At 43.7% G+C, this 21730-nt stretch overlaps 1 protein-coding gene across 3 annotated transcripts in view; it reads right to left on the minus strand.

Annotated features, from left to right (window-relative positions):
- APBA1 (amyloid beta precursor protein binding family A member 1) overlaps window positions 1-13995 on the minus strand; it is a 202024-nt gene extending 188029 nt beyond the window's left edge. For 2 of the 3 annotated variants that reach the window (XM_087858824.1, XM_045772354.2), the window contains exon 1: window positions 13810-13995. The gene's annotated coding sequence lies outside the window, so the exon portion shown is untranslated. The remainder of the gene's footprint in view (window positions 1-13809) is intronic. The other variant, XM_087858823.1, reaches the window with a different exon arrangement.
- Between the last annotated feature and the right edge of the window lie 7735 nt (window positions 13996-21730).

Genomic DNA, 21730 nt, shown 5'->3' on the forward strand with positions numbered 1-21730 from the left:
GCTGGAGGAGGTGAAGTTTAAAACTAGACACGATGAACGCCACTGCACACTTCCCAGAATGGCTAACGCTACTCAAATGGAACAATGCAGGTGCTGACGAGGCTGAGGAACAACTACAATTCCCATAAACAATCGCTGGGGGAAGGACTGGTACAACCACTGTGGAAAACTGATGACGTCTCTAAACTCAATCACGTACCTATCCTATGACTCGGCAACTCCACACCTACAGAAATGGGTGTATGCGTGCAGCGAAATAAACATACAAGAATGTTCATGGCGAAACCACCCAACTGCCCTTCAACAGAAGAATGGACATGTGAACTCAATATATTCACACAATTACTCATGAGCAACAAAAAGGAACAGAATGCAGATACATTTAGCAATACGGATAAATCTCTACTATTGAGGAAAGCAGTCAGACACAAGAGGCTACATACTGTATGATTTGTTCATATGAAGTCAAGGAAAAGTCAGGTTGCTTTACGGTGCTAGAGGTCAGAGTAGGCGTTATCTTGAGGTCCTGGTTGATGTTAACTGGAGGAGGAGCATGAGGGAGCATGGGGGTGGAGGTGGAGGGCAGGAGGGGCAGGAAATGTTCTGGGTCTTGACCAAGTTACCTGGGTTTTCAGATATGTGAAAATCCAACATACTACACTTGTAACCTGTTCTTCACTTATGTTCGAATTATATTCCAACTTTAAAAAAAAATTATGTAGGAGTTTAGAATTTTTATTATCACACAGGACTGTATCCTGTGATTAACAGACCAGATTTAACTTTTCACCACTTCAGAGTACTTGGGAAATCTATGAGACCTGCCCAAGATTTTCTTCTAATAAGGAAGAAAAGACAAGTTCGTTTGGTGCATAGGAAGGAGTCATGCAAGAAGAACTAGAGAGATGGTTGCTGTCTGCACAGTACTGAGCCTAGCCCACCAATAAACCTGTTATACACAGAGGACAGGTGCTTTAATTCAAGATTCCTTGAACAACAAGATGGTGTTTTGCCAAAGTTATCGCTTAGGTTTCTGTTTACTATCCAGTGATTGCTAAGATTAACTCTGATGTGGTAAGGGGAGCATGGTTCATGCTGACATCAGTTTACTGACCTGTGCCTAGGTTATTATCCAAAAATGCTGGGGAAGATGGACATCCCCAAGGTTAACCCAAAGATATCAACAAGAGCCACGGGCTCACGTTATCCAGCTAATGGTTATAACAGATTATAACTACTGCTTTTAGCTTATATAGCACTTTGCTAGATAATACTTGGATTGGCTAATTCCCAACGATGAGCCTATTTCCAAGAAGCTGCAGTACTGTAAATGTTTAAGTGTGGGCACGTGCACATGCGCTTGCTTCATTCAAAGATTCTACTTTAGCTTTTGCTTTGAGTGGCTTCTGGTGACAGGTAGCAGCTTGACCACATAAATTTTCATCCTTTCCCTCTCAGGACCCCACTTAAATGAGTACAGAGGCATAGATAAGGTATAAATCCACAAAGAGAATGGAAGCGAGAAGATCCATAGACAAGAGATTGCAACACATTTCTTTGGAGCTGACTGGACTGTAGAATCCTAACAAAAGATGGGGGTGGAGAAGGCTCTAGAAACAGGAGATTCACTGTAACAGACAGTTAGATCCCAGACTCTGCTTCATGCCACACACACATACTACCAGGAGCCAGCAGGTACTCTCCGGGAAAAAGACTGGCATTTGGAGATTCCCTCTTCTCAGTGTCTGCTCTAGGGAGCCCATCCTAAGACCTCTACAAACCCAACCAGCTAATACAGACCTCTGGCCAGCTTCAATGTCATAGCCTGCATATGAATGGACAATCAAGGATAACCAGACATTTGCTGGAAACCTCCAGCGTAGAAGGGAGCTGTCCACATAAGCCATGAGATGTAAACAGGCCCACTGTAATTGCTCAAGGGGAAGAAAGACAGAGGAGGGGGTGTCTGTGTCTAAGACAGGGAAAAATTACACCCAGAAAGAAGAAAAGGTAAGATCCACTGTGCAAATAACATAAGGAACAAAATCGTAATCCTCTGTCTTCATAAGCACAGTTTCTTGACTTCATCAAAGGGAGACTTATTCTATACAAGAAACTGCAGACAGATGGGCAATGACCTCCCCACCACCTTGTGGCTCTCTGGCAAGCCACCCAGCCCCCACTGCCACTCCCATCCCCCTCTGCCTCCATCCACTAAGGGTCATTTCGAAAACAGTCTTTGCACTGCCAGTAAGTACTATGTTGTGTCTCACCCAGGGCAGCTCAGACACAATAGGGAACGAGATCCTGAGCCCCTCAGCCTTCATTCTTCCCCAAACAGGCTTCAAATACCTCACATGACTTAAATGTAATGTACACTTCCAACACCAGCTTAACATTCTGTCTTCGAGGCTAGAGAGCGTCTATTAAAGCAGGAGCAGTCTATGCCAGCCTGAAAGCACACTTTATAATGTATTTTACACCAGCCCTGGATCTTTTTTCCCAGGTTACAGAAAATTAATATATTTTGGCACACTAAAAAAGTGCTTATTCAAAAGCCGACCTAACTGTTCCTTTCCTTAACAAATTTTATTAAAGGGTCCACACTATTAATAATCTGGTTCCAATTTTCTAGACTATTCCTTTCTTCCTACCCCTCAAACACATACACATATATAATTTCTTCATGATAGAACACAGAGTAACATATTCATCATAGACTACCTGGGGGGAAAACACGCACATACACGTGCTACTATAATTCATTCCACCGTCCAGTTTCCATCCACCTCATTTTGAGAAGAAAAATTTAAATGTATGTATTTCCTAATTATTTCACTTTGGGGCCTATACTTCTCAAGAAATAAAATGGGAGCCACGTTCAAGGCTTTGCTGTTCAGAGATGTGCGTGATTCCTTGATACATGGTGGGGATGTGCAGATGAAAAAATACAGCACATTCTACCTGGTCCTCTTTGTTTATAGCCAAATGCACAGAGTTCTGGCTCCTGAGTTACGTTTTTGAGAGAGCACAGCAAAAAGGAGGGCAGCTGGCAGCTGGGGCAAGAGGCTCTGTAGCCTCCAGAGCTCCTAGAGTGATAGGAAGCCCCAGGGACTAACGCTAAATGTTTGGCCACTCCAGTTATTCTCCAATCAGCTCTTTTTATGCTGAAATGTTGATTTTTGTTTTGACTGCTTTTCCCTTCTCTCTTCCCCGACATTCTTTTCCTTTTATGGTTAATAGCGGGGGGGGGGGGGGGATGACAAATTTCAAAGCATGAAGTTTAAAAGCCCCTAAAATTTAATTACAAAAGTTGACTCAGTCATTCCCAAAAGTTTCCTAGAGAAGAGGTGGAATTTTTCTTAAAGATAGAAAAACAAGATACATAGAAAAGCAACAGATTTGCTCTTCCCCATTTATTCAACAAACATGTACTCAGCATATACTCTATATGTGTGCATATATATGCATGCTATCTATATGCTATTATCCTTCCCAGTGCTAGAGGAGGTGGGAAAAAAATGTAGGTGGGTGGATGTATATTTTGGAAGGGCAAGAGAGAGCTGGAATAAAGTGGGCCTGCTTTGCCATAGTTCGAAGTGAACTGTGGTTGCTTGCTAATGATGGAACAACGTGTTGTGAACATTTATGTCAGTGGTCAGCAAACTAGGTTCCATGGGACAACCCAGCCCACTGCCTGTTTTTGTACTGTCTGGGAGATGGGAGTGGTTTTTTACATTTTTAGATGGTCAAAAAAAAAATCAAGAAAGGAATCAAAATTTTGTGACATGTGAAAGTGATATGAAATTCAAATTCCGGCAAAGATGAATAAAGTTTTATTGGCATAGAGCCACGTTTGTTGGTTTACATATTGTCTGTGGCTGCTTTTGCTCTACAACGGCAGAGCTGAGAAGCTCCGACAGAGACCTGTATGGCCCGCAGAAATTACTTACTGTCTGGCCCTATACTGAAAATGCTTGCCCACCTGTTGTTGAGAAGGGGGAGACATCACTTTTGCTCAAGGTCATCAAGAAGGAAGAGACGCATCTGCCCTACTTTTCTGTAGCCTTTTTTATCTCATTTGACCCTCCCAGCAGTCCTTCGTAGGAAGACATAGGAAAGGCAGGTTTCATCGTTCCCTCTTTTACAGTTGGGGAAACTGAGGCTTGGCCCAATCTAGAGACGTGTTCTATATTGGCGGTTAAGCAATGGCAGGACCATATTCCAACTGTCTGAGCCCTTCCATCTCATGTTGCTGAGCCTGGAGAAACCTCATTGCAAGAGCAACACATACACACACACACACACCATGTGGGACGAGGGCACCATAAAGAAGGGAGGCCAGCTGGTGAGTGTGGTTAGGGGGCTACTGCTGGGCCCCAGGACAAAGGGACTGAGCAGGAATTATCTGGGCCCAGGAATCAGCAAACTAAGTTCCGGCCTACTGCCTAGGAGTTGGGAGTGATTTTATATTTTTAGATGGTTGGGAAAAAAAAAAGAAAAAGAAAAAGAAAGGTATCAAAATTTTGTGACATGTAAAAGAGATACTGAAATTCAAATTTCAGTCTCCATAAATAAAGTTTTATCGGAATACAGCCATGCTCATTGGTTTACACATTTGTTGTAGGGGAAAGGCAGCCTCGGATGGTGTGTGTCCCTGAGCCCTAGGTGAGTGCCGCTGCCCTGCCCTGTAGTCACTGACAGAACCTCTGGGAGCCTCAGAGCCCTCTCTGCTGCGTAAATCCCCTCCTGACAAGGTTGTAGAGAGTAAATGAGATCATTACAAGAAGCAGATGAGTTAACTGTATCCTACTCAGCACAATGCCTGGCACTTTGCAGGTGTGATGTTACATTATTATTTTCATTCCCTGGATGGGGAAGCCGTTGAGCATTTAAAACAATGATTGATATGTACTCATATTCAACAACTAGAGAGCCATAAAGGTTGCACTCATACCTGAGCATAAGATTAGGTTAGACTTTCATACTACGTAACACTATGGAAACATTCCATGCGTGGAACAAATTCTAGCTCCTTTAGGACAAGACTCCCTTAGGTATTAGCTCAGGGGAAAAAAAATTCTTGTACTTTCAAGTTATTTGGAAGAGAATTGGGTGTAAAAACTATTTTCACATCAGGGAAGAAATATATTAGGTTGCAGTTGAGAATTAAGTAATTGATCTCCCGGGGCCCGGGGGCCGCAGTTTGGGAAAGAGGCAGGAAGGGAGAAGAGGGAGGAAAGAATTGTACGGAGAGATTAGGCAGGCCAGTGAGTAATCAGTCCAACAGTGAGGTCAGGGCCCAGTGGCTGGGCGTGGTCTGCACGGCCCAGGAAAACCACTGGATTTAAGAATGGATCCATTCATCTGACTCTGCTTTCCATTTCCCTCACTAATAATTTCTTCTTTCGGAAATAAAATATTTACTGAACAATAAAGGTTCCCTTTAGGACTACTGTGACATTATACACACACACCACCCAATGTCCAAATTTGCTAATGATTTTGAAACACATTAAAAAACCCCCAAACTTCCAACATAAAATTATTTCACAATGTAAGAAAATAGAACAGTCCCGTTGATGGATACAACAGAACAGTGTTTTTTGAACTGCATGTCAGAGCCCACTAGCGCTGAAAGTTTAATGGGCTGCCAACCATACGGAATAGAACAGAACAAAACAGAAAATATCTGGGTGTATTACACGTAATAAAGGACAAGTATTGTTGAGTGAAACTTCTGTTCCAGTGATATGTTGGTGTGTGCCCACACATGTGTGTGTTTATAATCACTCATGTATATTGCTGGATTATGGTGTACTAAATTGTATTTCTCACTAGGGATCACGGTCCAAAAAATTTTAAAGCCACCAAAGCAGAGCGTGATCCACTTTCAGAAAGTCGGGTATAAGAATCCTAATTCACTGAATAGCCACATTAAGGGCTTTATTCCTCCTGTTGAGTGGGATTTCTTTCAGTGACAAACTCTTCCTTCCGCATTTAAAACATGCTACAATTTACAGGGAAAAAATATATGCATAATTTATCAAGTACACCTCATCTTTAAAATAAAGTATACCTGTTCATGAATACAGAACTGATCTCAGGATACAGAATTTATCAGAAATCAGAAACGTAAATGATTGCATTGTTCAGCATGATAACGAAGCAACACCTTTATAAAATAAACGACTACAAAATTTTTCACATTAGTTAACTCACCCTGGAGCGGGGGAGGGGGGGCTGGAGAGGAAATTTAGTGGATGGAGATGGTTTTACCACCACCCAAAATTAGATTTTGGAAAAGAAAAGTTGCCTTATGTTTGACTCCATAGAAAGCTCCCGCCTTCTGAGGCGTTCTCTCAATTCCTTTCTTGTGAGCGCCCCAAAGCAAAGAGCCCATTATCTCCAAGATAAGAGGAGCTGAAATCAAGCAATTCATTAATGCTGGATGGGATGGCAATGGATTTTAAAGGGAGAGGCCATGTCAAAAACATTTTTTCCCCATAAGCCTGAAGATTTCATGAAAAGGAAGTGTAGGTTTCAGAGGTTACTTGAGAACTGTATGGGGGAGATAGCCTGAAATTACTGCCATTGATACTGGATAGGGATGCTTTTGGAGGTCACGTGATTGAAAAAGGATGGAGGGATGGAGGCATGCATGCGTGCACAAAGGAGGCCAAGAATTTAATACCAATTTAAATAAACATTCCTTCACAGTTGGGGTGCCTGGCTGGCTCAGTCAGTTGAGCTCGGCTCAGGTCATGAGTCCAGGGTCCTGGGATCAAGCCCCACGTTGGGCTCCCTGCTCAATGGGGAGCCTTCTTCTCCCTCTTCCCCCTTCTAGTGCTCTCTCTTGCTCTCTCTTTCATGAATAAATAAAATCTTAAAAAAAAAACCCATCTCATTGGAACACTGGGGACCATCTTATAATCATGGGTACCTCATACCTGGGCATATACAGTAATCTGCATCCCAGGTAACTGAGGCTCGTCATAGCTGACTCAGGAGTGAACTACACTGCAGGCAGCTATTGCAAGACATTAAAATCCCTCAATTAAACCACCAATAACTGCTATCAAAGCGATTCTTATCTGTTAAAAAATTCTTAATGCTATCTCTGTTCCACGTGGAATAGAGGATGTGATGCCCTGTCTTGCGTCCCCTCAGCCCACTTTGGAGTTCCCCCAAAGCTCTGATGGACACTTCCCATGCACACTGACAGATTCCCACCTCCAGCCCACTCTGCCTTCTGCTTATCCACCCAACAGCTTTCTCTGGTCCCTTGGAGCTTGCTCAGGCTATCAGCAGTAGCTCTAAAGTGCTGGGATTTAGTGCCTCTAGTATTAAATGATGGATAAACATCCCAGTTTCCCCACCACTTGGTGGACAACCATGAAGTGCATTTGGCACTGTGCTAGCAGAACCAAGCCTCCACTGGTAATGTGCTCATCAGCCCACCTCTTACTGGCTTGCTCTCCTTCCCATCTCATTTTCTCCACTCTCACTCATGCTTCTTGGGATCACCTTCCCCCAAAAACCATGTGCACCCAAGTCCTTGTCTCAGGCCCTGCATGCATAAACTTCTTCTGCACCATTGGTGATTTTGTGTCCTCTTTGACAAGCAGCTGTCTGCAAAAGTCAAGGTGAAAGAGCTTTACCCTCATCCTTTACCTTACATCTTTGGCAATGTCTCGTCCATGCCTTTCCATAAGTACTTGATGATCCCTTACGGATGCACAAGAGTTTTTCTGTGGGCTGTAGGGCTATGCCCAGGTGAACAAAACATATTCAAGCCTCAAGGACTGTAGACTTGAGAATGGGACATGAAACATGTATACTTGAGGAAAGAAAGAAACCCTGTAACTAAAGACAATTCAGACCGCGGAAGAACCATGTGGCAGTTACAGGAGAGGGACAGCTTCCAGATGACTAGAATTTCATTACGACCCCGAGAGAGCCAAGTTTCCAAGTTTTCTAATGTAAATGTTTGCTTGAGGACATCCACCTTCTTACAAACTAAGCAGTGATTCACACACAGGTCAGCCTGAACATGGTACCTGGTGATACGACCTTATGGGCAACTGATTAAATATTGAAAGGCAAAGCATCGCATTGTCCTTATGTGTCCTTCAGGGATCCCCAAGTGACCGCTCCACCCATCAGGAACGATAGGACATGGCCTGGTGAAGCAAGGAGACGCCTGAGGCCTTTCTGCTGTTCCTTGATCATGCCAAGCACATTCCTACCTCAGGCCTTTAGCTCTTGATATTCTCTCTGCTTACAAGGCCCTTCCCCTAAATATCTGTGTGGCTCATTCCTTCACCTCATTAAGCTCTCTCTGCTCAAGGCCTTCCCCGAACACCCTATATAAAATAATAGCACCCTCTACCTTGCCACGCTCTATTGTCTTCCCTGCTTTATACACAGCACTTACCGCCTCCTGACATATTATATATTTGCTTATTTATTTTTTAATCTCCTCCTGCTAAAGGTCAGTGAAAAGTAGGGACTTTTCCCCTTTGCTGTATCCCTTGCACCTAAAATATTCTCTGGTCTAGAGGAGGCGCTCAGTGAATGCTTGTTGAAGGAATGAATAAATGATTTCATCGTGAGAACCTCAAAATCATCACTCACCACGGTTGAAGTGCTATAAATTCGTCTGGAATCATGCCAGCCCCATAGATCAAGGATCGAAAGGATACACGATTATTTTGTGAAAAAAAGTTTAGTAAAAAATAATTTTTTTTGTAAAGCTTTGACATATGTAGCAGGTATGAAAAAATAAAATTATTTTAATTCTATCATAAACTTGTATAGGCCATGGAATGCTCATGGTGTAAATAAGAAAGAAATCCCAGTATTTTAGATCTTGGATACTATACCTAACTTACTAAAAAAATAAATTTATTCATGTATTCATGTGACAAATATTTATTGAGTGCGTATGATGAGTATGGTGTTCAGTGAGGTGCTATATTTGATTTTTCTTTTGAAAAATTGACTTCACACTTCCCTGTAAAGCCATATCCTGCTGTTATAAAGATCATCTTTTTGAAAACACTTATGTTTTTTTCCATTCTTTTACTATATGCTTTATTGATTTAAGTCAGCAATCCCTCCAAGAGAATAGTCACAGGAAATACTTCAGGTGGAGATTTTTATTCAGCTAATTTTAAAGGTAAACATTTCTTCTCCTTTCATTGAGTTTAAGGGAAAGAGGATCCACTGTATTCAACAACATTATATGCTCACTATTACGAAAATTATATAAGTAGTTGTCAAACTCTGCTTATATAGGGCTAATTGGTTCCACTATAAATTCAATGTCTCCAAATGCAGCAGGCCTTCATAGTTGGGTGGTAACCTTTTATTCGCCCCTAACTGACCCACTGCTACATTTCCACAGGGCATACTCCAAGTCTTCATCATTCCACTCATGGTCTCAACCTGCCCACCTGTTCTTTGACTTTATTTAGAAGACGATGGTCAAATTATTCTGTTTCCACCTCAAAACTCCTATGCCTTTGTCTCAAGAATCCTTCCTCTGTCTTCATCCAGTATCCTCCCCTCTTCTTGAAGATTCCATTCTGTCCATTTAGACTCTCTCTTACATTTTCAATCTCTCTTCTTTTCTATGGATTCTTCTCCGGTGATAAAGTAGGCTCAAGTCTTCCTACGCTAAAAACATTACTTTCTCTATAGTATGCCACTTCTTTGATGCGCCAAATTCTTTCCTCCTTTGCCACCCAATTTATTTAAAAGGAAGTGTGTCTTCACTGCCTTCCATATGCATCACTCTTGACTCTAACCCCTAACAGCCTGGCTGCCACTTCCACTTCCCTCAAAGATAATTAAGGAAAGCCAGGAATCAAATCCAATGGCTTTTCCTTTGTTGTACCCTCAGCCCTACGGAATGTGCCAAATGAATGATGTATGAATGGTGGTGGCTCCCTCACTTTTCCCAGCTTCCATGACACCACAAGACTTCCACCATTTTGCTCCAGCTGCCCCTTGTTTAATGCTGTTCTTATCTTCTTCTTCCTCTTTTTCCCTCCAACATATAGACATGCCCTGAGGATCCTTACCCTTACGCTTACCTTATGCTTTGCTTCGCTCCGTTTTCTTCATTAGCCATTCCTGAGACCTCAAAATCACTCCTAAGTAGATGACTCACAAATCTCTCTTCGTAGCTCTGACTTCTCTCTGGAAAACCTACACCTGTATTCTAGTCTCTTCACTTGGACGAATCTATCATGCCTACAATGAAACCTCTTTTTTTCTCCTCTTCCTCATCCTCCTCTGAACCTCCTCTCTGACAATGACCTAATTACTGTCTCGGCTGAGCCTGACAATGACTTTTGACTTCCTTGCTATGCCATTCAGAATACTCCTGTACCCTGTCCGAGTCTGTCTCTTCCTCTTCATTCCCACCGTCTCATTTCCTCTTACCCCTAATTTGACGATAGACTCTATCTGGTCTCCCACTATAACCAGTCTTTTCTCGTTGCATTATGTCCAACACAATGCTACAAGGTTATTGCATAGTTCCGACCCTGTCAACCCTCTTCCTCAGAAACCTCCCATGGCTCCCTGGTGTTTACCGAATGAAATCTGTATACAAGCTGCCCCATAATCTTGGACAAACCTCTCTTTCTCACCTTACCTCTCATTACATCCCTTGGCATTCCCTGTGCCTCAGCCAAAGCGCTTCATTCTTTGGGCAAGCACACACCTTCCCATCACCAAGTCTCAGCTACTCATTCCTCTTCAAGTATGCCTTTCCTTCCCTGACAGCCCAAACACCACCCATATAAATCCCAGCTCAAATGCTACCTCTTCCGTGTAACCTTCCCCAACTCTTTCACTGGAAGTCATCGTTCTATCTTATCAACACCCACAGCACTGAAGGAATATAGCTTTTCGGCAATGTAGCCATTTTGCACCATTTTTATAGTCAGTTACAGGTACACCCTATCTCTCCTTCCAGGCCATGAACTTCCTCTGGGCAGGATCTAAGTCTTCTTCTTCACATCTCTGGCCCTCTCAATATCCCAAACTCTATCCAAAGGTACACAGAGTCTGCGAGGTAGTAGGCAATTAAATATTTGTGAATTACTGACTATAACCCAAAGGGTTAACTTTGGCTTCTAGTCCTTGAAATTCTCTCAATTTTAGCAACAATTACTTTTTCTTTGTAGGATACAAGTCTCATCTCCCCACGGTACCATAGTTTATTCCTTTCAGCTCCACAGGCCAATTTTCAAATGTCTTTTACTTCCAAGTTTTCTGAAAAACTAACTTAAGAGACCCAATAATGGAAAAGAAAAGCATTAATGGCACTTTAAGTGAAGAAAATGCATCCACACAGAAGTTACCACTGTTTACCAGACTGAATTACAGGAGTTAAGCTGTTTTATTAAACTTACTAGTCCAATCTTTGGAAAAGCCAGGCACTGTATTTTTTAAATCATCACATTTACATTAGAAAGGAAATCACTAATTCCTGAGTCATCAACTGTGTTGTTGTGTAATTATTCTTCTTCTAAACAGTGTATTTACCTTGACAATTTCTTATATCCTTAAACTTTCCTGTAAGACATTTACATCTCTGGATTTTACTTGCAAACGTACAACAACTTAAAAAAAAAAAAAAGAACCTCTTCGAATGCCTTTTAAATTCCATAAGTACTTTTCTGAGAAAGACATTGGCAGAACTAATAGGGAGTGAAGAACTAAGATTCAAAATTTTTTATAAATTTATCCTTAAATCTTGGAGGAGATCCAACAACCTCACATTAAAATTTTAGAAGGCTTGACTGAAGGACATGGGGAAATTTAATGTTCACAGTTTCAAGAGCACCTGGTCTATGTAGCATCATTAATTAAGATAAACAGGAAGAAAAAAACATATGTGCATAGCACTGGTTTTATTATTTTCAATGTAACAGCAGTATCATGCAACCTTTGGCAAAACAAGACAAAATTTTTTTAAAAAGAAAAAGAGAAAGAACCCTCTGAGGCCAGCATGGTATATATTACTTATATAGCCATGACTGTTACAGGCTTTTCAAAGAGGATCAAGGTTAGCTAGTTTGGATTCTGACAGCAATGCAGCAGAATTTAAGGTGTTGTGATTTAAATATGTTCTAAGCAGGCTGATCTAGTCACACAACATTTTAATCAAGAAGCATCCAGATATTAAGTGTAGAGGTGGATTAATTCCTACAAATACCGCAGGAGAAATACAGGCACTGGGGAGTCAAACTGCAGTGGACACACACATGAATATGCTATCTCCCTATCTCTACCCAACCCCACATAAGCCTATCTTTATCACGCAGAGACAATTAAACAGCTATAGACTCTGGATGCAATTCTGTGTCTTGGCTCTCACTGGCTGACTTATTGCCAGCCTGACATTTTTCAAATTCTCTATTAGCAGGCTACATTGGCTAGGAAAGCAGACTTCACCAACCCAGGACCCCATCACCATGGGTCTTAGGAGATTTCAGTTCGTGAATGATACATGGTACCACCTAGCCATTGTGAGAGCTGGAAGAGTGGGCGATACCAGCCGTAGAAATAAAGTAACCCTTTTCCGTAGGAAAAGGCCCTGCCTGTGTGACGCTGACCAACAGTACAAAACATTCCTCAGTCGATCTTTTTCTTCTTTTTAAATACTCCCCTTGACCCCATCTTTCTATACACATCTCCAGAGTTCATTCTACATGAACCAACATAAAGATCAGCCATTCTTCAGTCCTAAGGTTTCCAGTGTTGGAATGTGGAAGGAGAAGGTCTAGTTGACATTCAAAGTTGTGGGGATGGAGAGACGAATGTGGCCATTAAAGACCCTTCTCCTTCAGGTCAGATAAGAGATAAACAATAGAAACTGCAGAGTCAGGGCATCTAAGACCCTTACGGAACAGAGGCGGAGGAGAGAAGTGTCACAGGATAGAGAGCCCCCTTCAAATCCAGGGAGGCTAGCAAGCCAAGAAGGGGTAACCATGTTCCTATTTCCCTGCCATGTGCCCAAAGCCACATGCACACTTCCACATCCCCATGTCAAGAAGCCAGAGAAAGGGGAAGTGAGAATCCCATCCACACGCAAGAGCAGAGCACAGACTGTACTCAGAGTTGCAGGGTCAAAACAGCAAACACTGTCCCATAGTCAGCGGGTGGCAGCAAGTCAGGGCACTCACACATCTCTGGGTTTGGAGCTCAGTTAGGGGAGCGTGGAGGCAATCACACGAGTACACACACATACACACACTCACACACATGGGATTTTACAAATCCGCACCTACCCCACCGCCTCTCTCCACACACACCAAGTGCATCCTGCCCACCTCATCGTTGCCATCACCACACTCTCTCCGGGAGAGTCAGCCAAAGGATGAGAGATCCTAGCGGGGATTCCTGGAAATGTCATTCTCCAGCACCTTCGGTCCGCCACCCCCATCCCCTTGGCTGTATCTTTTACACACACACACACACACACACACACACACACACACACCTTCCATGACTGTCATCAGGCACGCCTGCTGCCTCCAAAGCCCCGCGTCTCAGCGCACCGGACACCAGCGTCCCTGCCTTCAGCGCCCCCTTCCCCCGCCCCGTTAGCTCGATGGCTAAAGGCATTGCCCCCTGGATGTCGCCGGCTGTCCCCGCTCATCCTCACTATTGTTCCATGCAGCCCCTCTCGCGCTCGGGGGCACCACCCCGGCAAGGACCGGGGCTCTGTCGGGGGCAGCACCAGCGCCGGCCACCCCCCCCTCACCCACCCGTCCCTGGCTGTGGTACCTTGCCTGACAGCTGGGTCCGCGGGCCCGCGGGAGCAAGCGGCGCTAATGACAGCGCTGGTGCCAAACCTGGGAATAAAGCTCCGCTCCAGCCGCTCCTACCTCCAGCGCCACCATCTTCTCCCGCCGCCGCCGCCACCGCCGCCGCCGGGACCGCAGCCGCCCTCGCCCAGCTCCGGCTAGGGCTCGGCAGCTGCCGCTCGGGCCCCTCCGGTCCGCGGCCCCACCCCCTTCTGCCCGCCCGCCCCTCGTGACGCGCGCCGGGGCCGAGCCGGGCCGGCCTGCGCGGGAGGGCCCCCGGGGGAGCGCGCGCGCACACGCCGGCGCTAGTAGCGCCCCTGCCTCCCACGCCCACCCGCGCGCACGCGCACCGCGCGAGCCCGAGGCAGCGGGGCGGCGTCCCCCGGCTGCCGCCCGCCCCAGAGCGCCGGCTGTGGCGTGGGTGGGCGTGCGCAGCGCGGTTGCCTCCCGCGGTCCGTAGCGTCCCGGCCGAGCGGGCGAGCCCCGCGGGGCGCGGGCCGGGCGCACGGAGCTGGAGGTGCGGCTGCAACGCGGAGGGGCCTGATGGGGACCTCCACCCTCCTAGGCGGGAGCTTCAGGGGGTCCCGGTTTCCTTAAGCAGCAGCTGTGGCCAACCTCTGCGCGCAGGACCGGGCCACGGCGCAGGACCGCGAAGCCGGGCAGCCGCGTCGGCACCTGCGGTGTGTTGTCTTTCCTTAGTTACTCCTGAGCTTTCCCGCTTCACAGCCCCGGAAATACCGGCTGCACTTCTCAGCCCGGCGGCCGCACAGCCCCCCTCAGAAAAGCAGCTTCACGGTGGCTCCGGGGTGCGCTGCAGTCCCGCGTTTACGCCGCTAGAGGGAGAGCCTCTCGGGTTTGGGCCCGAGCGAAGCCGGCCGCGTTTGCAGTCCTCGAGGGAAACTGCCCGGTCCTGAGCGCGAGACAAAAAGCCTCCGGCTTATGATGCTGGGAAATGCCCGGCTGGGTTTTCTGCCCGCTTCTCGATTCTGGTTGGTCAGCACTTGAAGTGTATTTGAGGCTGGCTTAGGACATCAGCCCCAGTTGTGGCTGGGAGGGAGAGGACCTTTGCAGCACGGAGCAGGTGGCAGGTGCTGTGCGTTAATGAAAAGCAGTGGGCAGGACAGGCCTCTGGAGACCTGGGTCCTGGCGCCAGCCTCACCTGTAATTGGGGGTGTAATATGAACCAAGCCATTCCCCACTCTTCGGGACAGATTTTAATAAGTTATATTTGCACAAAGCCTTATGGTTTGCAAAGCCTTCTTCATCCACATTCTCATCTAGTAAAACGGAGATGAGCCTTGGTTATCCAGATCCCTTGGGAAATGGATCTTTTACCACCCCGTGTTTCTGTATTATTTTAAGTACAATGCCTTGAGAAAAATCGGGGGGCGTAGGCTGAAGTATTCCTGGAATCTTGTATTTTAGCTTTAAAATTCATATGAATTTTGCATTCTACTCCATAATGAATCTTTAATTTTTGCTTTAATAAAGAGAATAATAGCTTCTCCCTTGTCAGAAACATCTTGTAGTGAACTTGAAATATTTACCAGGAAGATGTATCATGCTTGTGCTGTGACATTACATACTCTTCTTTTTTTTTCTTTTCAGTAAATATTTATTCCGCATGTATTCCAGACATGGTCTTTGTTCTTCCGGAGCTCACCGTACCCTCGAGGAAACAGGTATCGAACAATCAGACTCATGATTAAATGCAACTATGATCAGTTCTCAAATGTAAAGGTGCTAAGGGTTCACAAGGAAACCTAATCTAAGAAAATGAGCTTTCAGGTTGCCCAGGAGAGGCAGCGGTGAGACACTTCAGGTAGAGAGAAGAAAGTGTGCAGAAGCAGCCTACGCAGGTGGGGTTGAAGCGGAGGGGATGTGAGACCAGTTGGAGAGGCAGGCAGCAGAAGCCAGAACGTTCAGGACCTTGTGGGCCATTTTAAATAAGGATTTTATCTTATGAGCCTTGGCAGGTCACTGAAAGGCTGTAAGGGTTGGGAGTGGGTGATGGTGATCTCTTTTCGTTTCCTCAAAGATTGGTGAGGTAACCGTGTAACCATGTGAACAGCTGATTGATGGAAGGTCAGGGTCCTGGCTTGACCTCTTGACACATCCCTGCCTAAGCTACTTGGTGAGTGTGTAGGGTTTTCAGTTTCTACACCACCCTGCTTTCCTATGTCCCAGTTTTGGGGGGCTTTCAAAGTGCCTCTCTGTAATAGTCCCTAGCTTGTTAATTTTTAATCTGCTGTGGTTTTAGGAAGGAAGTTAATTATCCTTGTTAGAATTTCCCACCAAGTAAGGAGATACAGGTTCTGAGGGAGAAGTTCTTTCCTCTGCATAGACTTGTTGCCATTTGGTTTCTTATGTCAGAGATCGTTCTGCTTATTTTCTCCTTTTGCATTGTGTTTCCAGGGAGGCGAAGTTCCTTGATGCCTGAGTGAGAGATACATTATTGCTAATAATACCATCCCCTCAAATCCTGCATTACAGGATTTTTGTGCAAATGAAAGAAAGTGTATAAATTACTTTGCAAAGCATTACGTGCCATATGAATGGAAGTAATAATTGTTATAATGGCTGCTTAGAGACCTTCAAAACTAATTAGTTACCAGATTTTAGTATTTGGAAAACACTCCTTCCTCCTCCCCCCACCCTCCCACAAAAGACACAAATATACCTATCCCTTATGGACAGTGCGCATCGTCGTCCTAAGTGCTCATGTTACCCTTTGTGCCTTGTCTGGCAGGAAACTGAAAGCCAAATTTGCAGGTTATTGTAGGAAATGAGTGGCTCCACAGGGCATTCATATTTATGTCTTAGCTCTTCCTTTGGTCTTGTACTTCTATCTGTAGTTTTCCTGTGCCTGCTTTATTGGTATTTTCCTAATTTATTATAGGTATTCTTATAAGCCACTTCAAATATATGTCTCCACCTACTTTTAACAAGGGTATTCAGTGTTTCAGAAGGCAGTATATAAAACAATGGCAACCGGCCAGCCATTGTAGCAGGTAAGTACTGTAGACACTGTGCCAAGTGACTGGCTTCAGATTGAAGCCTTGACCAGCATTGCATGTGGATCAGAAATCTCTGTGCATACCAGTTTAGAGCCTTGTATTATAGGCCAACTCATTTGGCCGCCCCCCCCCCCCCCCACTGGCTCATAGGTAATTTCCTTTGGTGTGATTTCTGAGTTCCCAAACTCCATCAGCCTACCCTGTACCAGGCACTGTTTGTCACTTGGTAAGAGGGCAGGGATCCATGAACTTTTATTCATTAGGTTTTTTTTTTTTTCTTTTTTGTCAGCAAAGACCTGAAGATTCCAGGATTTGCTAAATTCATTCACACCTCACAAGAGTGCAACCATGTCTTTCAGCCTCTGGACAGCCAGAACTAGACATGTCTCTTCTGGTAGAAGTAGATTAAAGTTCCTTAGTGATTACCTTCTTTCTCTCTCAGTCCTCAAGTTTAAGTCTTTTTTTTTTTTTTAAGATTTTTTAAAAATCTTTTTTAAAGATTTTATTTATTTGAGAGAGAGCAAGAGAGCAGAAGAACACAGCTGGGGGAGGGGAGTGGAGGGGCAGAGCGAGAGGGAGAAGCAGACTGTCCTCTGAGCAGGGAGCCTGACATGGGGCTCCATCCCAGGACCCTGAGATCGAGACCTGAGCTGAGGGCAGATGCTTCACCCACTGAGCCACCCAGGTGTCCCCTCGAGCTTAGGTCTTAGGCGCTGAGGGTATATGTAGAACAAACACTCATCAACCTTCAGGTAAAGGGTTTTTCCTTGAAGATTTTAAGATTTTATTTATTTATTTATTTGATAGAGAGAGCATGGGGAGAGGCAGAGGGAGAGAGAGAGAAAATCTCAAGCGGACTCCACATCCAGCGTAGGGCCCGACGTGGGGCTCGATCCCACAACCCCGAGATCATGACTTGAGCCAAAATCAAGAGTCGGATGTTTAAGTGACTGAGCCACTCAGGTTCCCCTTTCTTGAGGATTTTAGTTCTGCTAACATTGCGTACTCCAGAGACCTTTCTAATCCACAGAATAGTCCTTTTTTGTCACCGAACTTTAAATGTATGAACAAAATGAACAATTATGAAATGTCCATGCCCTAAACTTTCACACATTTGCTTTTACATGCTGATTCTTTTTTCACCAGTTAGACGTAAACTCTGTCTTGGCTTCAGGTAGGTCCCCTTCTTTTCCTTTCTGTTTCCCAAACAGGTCAGGAGGCCCTCTTTTATTTTTCTTGAATCACATTCACTGTGACCTTGAATGATTTGATCTAGAACTGCGTACTGTGGCTGTGCTTATGTGACACACCGTAAGGCACTCTGCTGCCATATAGACTACTTCTGCCTCTGAAGATGAAGCATCTGAGTGAGGAGTGTCCAGGCAGCGTATTTTCTTTTTTAAGTGGTTGTATGCCTATCCCTGAACCAACCTCCACAGCCAGTGGCATGGCTCCCACTCCTGGGGCTGGGTCAGTCCTCCCCAAAACACAGGGCTGAAGGAGGAGAGAGCGATACCTAGGGACCACACAGAGCAAGAAATGGATGGAGGCAAACAAAAATGTCAACTACCGTGTTCATCTCAGGCTTATAATCGTGACAGATGAGAAACCTTAACCTAAATATACAAGAATAAGGAAATTGATACATCAATTAATATATCTTTACAGTGTTATATTATGCATCTACTAAAGATACCACATCCACAGATTTTTTTAATAACATGAGAAAAAGTTTAAGTTTGTGTCTTAACTGAAAAACTCTGGACACAAAATGATGTGGTCAGTTGATTACAACTGTTAAAAAGTACACAGAAAACAAGTATTAGTAATAGTCCACTCAAGTCGTATGGTTATTTTCCTCTTTTGATGCTTTAGTAGTTGAAAAAAAAAATTCTACAGTGTAAAATGACCTTGACAATGTTATTGAAATAACCAAGATTTTTAAAAATGTGGCTTGTAAAATTAACGTTACCACCAGATGCCATAAAAATAACTATTGGGTCACTTTGGATTCCTAAAGCATTTTTTTCCCCCAGATTTGATTTATCCTTCCAGGTTTACTTGAAATGCCATACTTCAAGAAAACATTTTCATGCTGTTTTGCTTTCACGGGTGTACCTTATTGTCTGAAAATTTGTTTGTAACATTAACAGCCTCACAGCCTCAGTGCAGTGTCAGGATATAAATAGACAAAAATTGATAAAATTGTTTGCTCATTCCATTTCACATCTGCTTATACACTTGGTTGTTTCCCAATTTATTTCAGTAGAAAAATATCTGAATATTATGGTCATATCTGGTAGGAACACCACAGTATATTGATATATTTAATTCATCCAACAAATTGAGAACACTTTTATCAGGAGAAAATATGACTCTTTGTATAAAAAAAATATTACAACCCGGAGTATATTTCCTTAAAAATGAGAAACTGTGAAATTAAGTCCTCAGCAATTTCAGAATTTTTTTTCCTCTCAATATGTGTTTTCTACAGATTCGTAGCTCTTTACCATCTTATTAATAGCTAAATGGTAGTAAACACCAGTGTTTAAGGAAGATGGATAGGGTAAAAATATAAAATTGATAAAATACTAATAACCAATTTTTTTTCTTTTACCAATTCATAAACCAAGAAATAGGCTACCATTATTCATTTTTGGCAGGAGATACCTCAATTCTGTTTCTAGAATAGCAGTGACATATGGAAGCATGATTTAAAATCACTGCTCTGTTCCTATTTTCTAATAAGCATTTTGTCTCAGGTATGTTGTGTTCCCTCCCAAAGCAGTTCACGAGCCTTTCAAGATGAGGGACCCGCTGCCAAGCACCGAGCTTATCCTAGAGCACCTGCTCTATTTTTTGGCGGATGATGCATTTACTACCTGTCCTTCCAATCACTCCAGTTGGGTTGTTGAAGAAGATTATCAAAGTGATTTGCCTTTAACATAGTTTCTTTTTCCTTTGTTACTATTTTTTTTTTAAAGATTTGATTTATTTACTTGAGAGAAAGCGAGCATGAGCTGGGGCAGGGGGGCAGAGGGAGAAGCAGGGAACCCCATGAGGGCTCGATCCCAGAACCCCAGGATTATGACCTGAGCCAAAGGCAGATGCTTAACCAACTGAGCCACTCAGGCGCCCCCTTTGTTACTCTTTTTGTAAGCATTCAGTAGCTTCTGAAAAAAGTTACAGATATCTCTATTGACTCAAAAATAAGGAGCCCAGGTAGGGCTTTAATAGGAAATAAAATCAGTGTTAGCAGTTTTATCGGACCTTCATCACCTTTGCCAGCCAAGGGAGATAGTCCCTCTCCTCTCTCCTCTCCTCTCCCCACCCCTTCCCTCCTCTCCTCTTCTTCCTCCCCCTCCTCCTCCTCCTCCTCCTCCTCCTCCTCCTTCTTCTTCTTCTCTCTCTCTCTCTTTCTCTCTCTCTCTCTCTCATACACGTGCACACACACAGACACATACAAACACACACCCCTCAGAAATGGATCCTGCATTAAGCTCCTAATATGTGCTAGCTGCTGTGGTGGGCGTTTGAGAGACCAAGCCAAATATCACAGGCTCTTTACCCTTGAGGCCTTTTCTACCTTAAGAAAGACAGACAGTTCCTTAAACAAGTGATGTCAGTGAAGTGCACTGTGGGTGATAAAAGATGGACAAAGCAGGGCCTGGCCAAACCATGTTTTCATTTTTGTGGTTGTCATTGTTTGTTTGTTTTGCTAAATATTGTGTGTTCAGGGAATGAAGTTAGTTCTCTCCTAGAACTCAAGACTATAGTTTAATGAGCTGTGTTAGTTTTTTTTTTTTTTTTTCCTTAAAAGAAATTTTGTTTCCTACTTGTAAGAAAAATTATGGCCACCTAGCTTTGATGGTTTCCATTTAACCAAAAAGGCTTTAAAGCATGTCCCAGGCAAGAAATTTAGGTACATTAAAGCACTAAGGACAAATGCATTTGCTCCCAGAAAAATAATAGAGATCATCTTCTTAATGGATAAACCTCTGAAAACTGAAAAGAAACAACTGAGGGTCTTTGACTTTCTCTGTGAAAGAGAAAACTGACTTTAAAAAAGGGATATTTGTTATCATAAACTTAAAAAAAAAAAAGAAAACAGAACACCACTATCTATCTACTTTTCTTTTATACCTCAAAGACACGTATCCTTCTTCTGCCTTCTCCCTCAGACTCATATCGTTTTATTAAATCTGGCTGTGGAGATGCTTCTAAGTTAGGTCAGTTTTGCTGTGGATTGAATTTTGAAAGCACATTTTAATTTCAGCATTCATACCGCCGAGCACTGCTAAATTGAATAGGTCTGTGGTTGTGGGCACTGTAGGAACTGAAATGGAACCAAGAAATCTGTTACTCGAGAAACCTTTTGAGAACTGACAGATTTTAAGTCACTCTTAATAAGGTCTGATAGGTTAAGGAATAACATGTTCTGGGATTCAGGAAAGCAGCTTTTCACCCTTCCTTGCCATTTGGGAATTATTTTCATCCTCATGCTGCTGCAAGCCTATCAAGAAAACCGAATTGAAATGGGTCTCAGTGAGCTGTGTAGCATAAATCTGAAACTTGTGCAACAATAAAATTCTCTTGCTCAGTGGTTAGGTAGGGCTGTATTGCTAGCGTGCTGCTCAAAGAGCATCAGGTCTCATTCTCATTCTATTTGCATAGAACAAAGAATAATCCTTTAGGTTTTTGAATGGCTGCTTGAAAAAAAAAAAAGATGGTTGAGGAATTTTAGCTATGGACTCTCTCGATCGATGTTGAATCTTAATGTAACAGAAAGTTAATTATTTCCTGTAGTCTTCCACGGATTACCAGTTCTGGGAGAAGATAGTAGTTATAATGTAGAAGAAAAAAACGTTCCAGGATTGAATAAGC

This window comes from Ursus americanus, chromosome 34 (genome assembly GCF_024610735.1).
Source record: "Ursus americanus isolate L20-20 chromosome 34, mUrsAme1.1.p, whole genome shotgun sequence".
In the NCBI taxonomy this organism is placed as follows: domain Eukaryota; kingdom Metazoa; phylum Chordata; class Mammalia; order Carnivora; family Ursidae; genus Ursus; species Ursus americanus.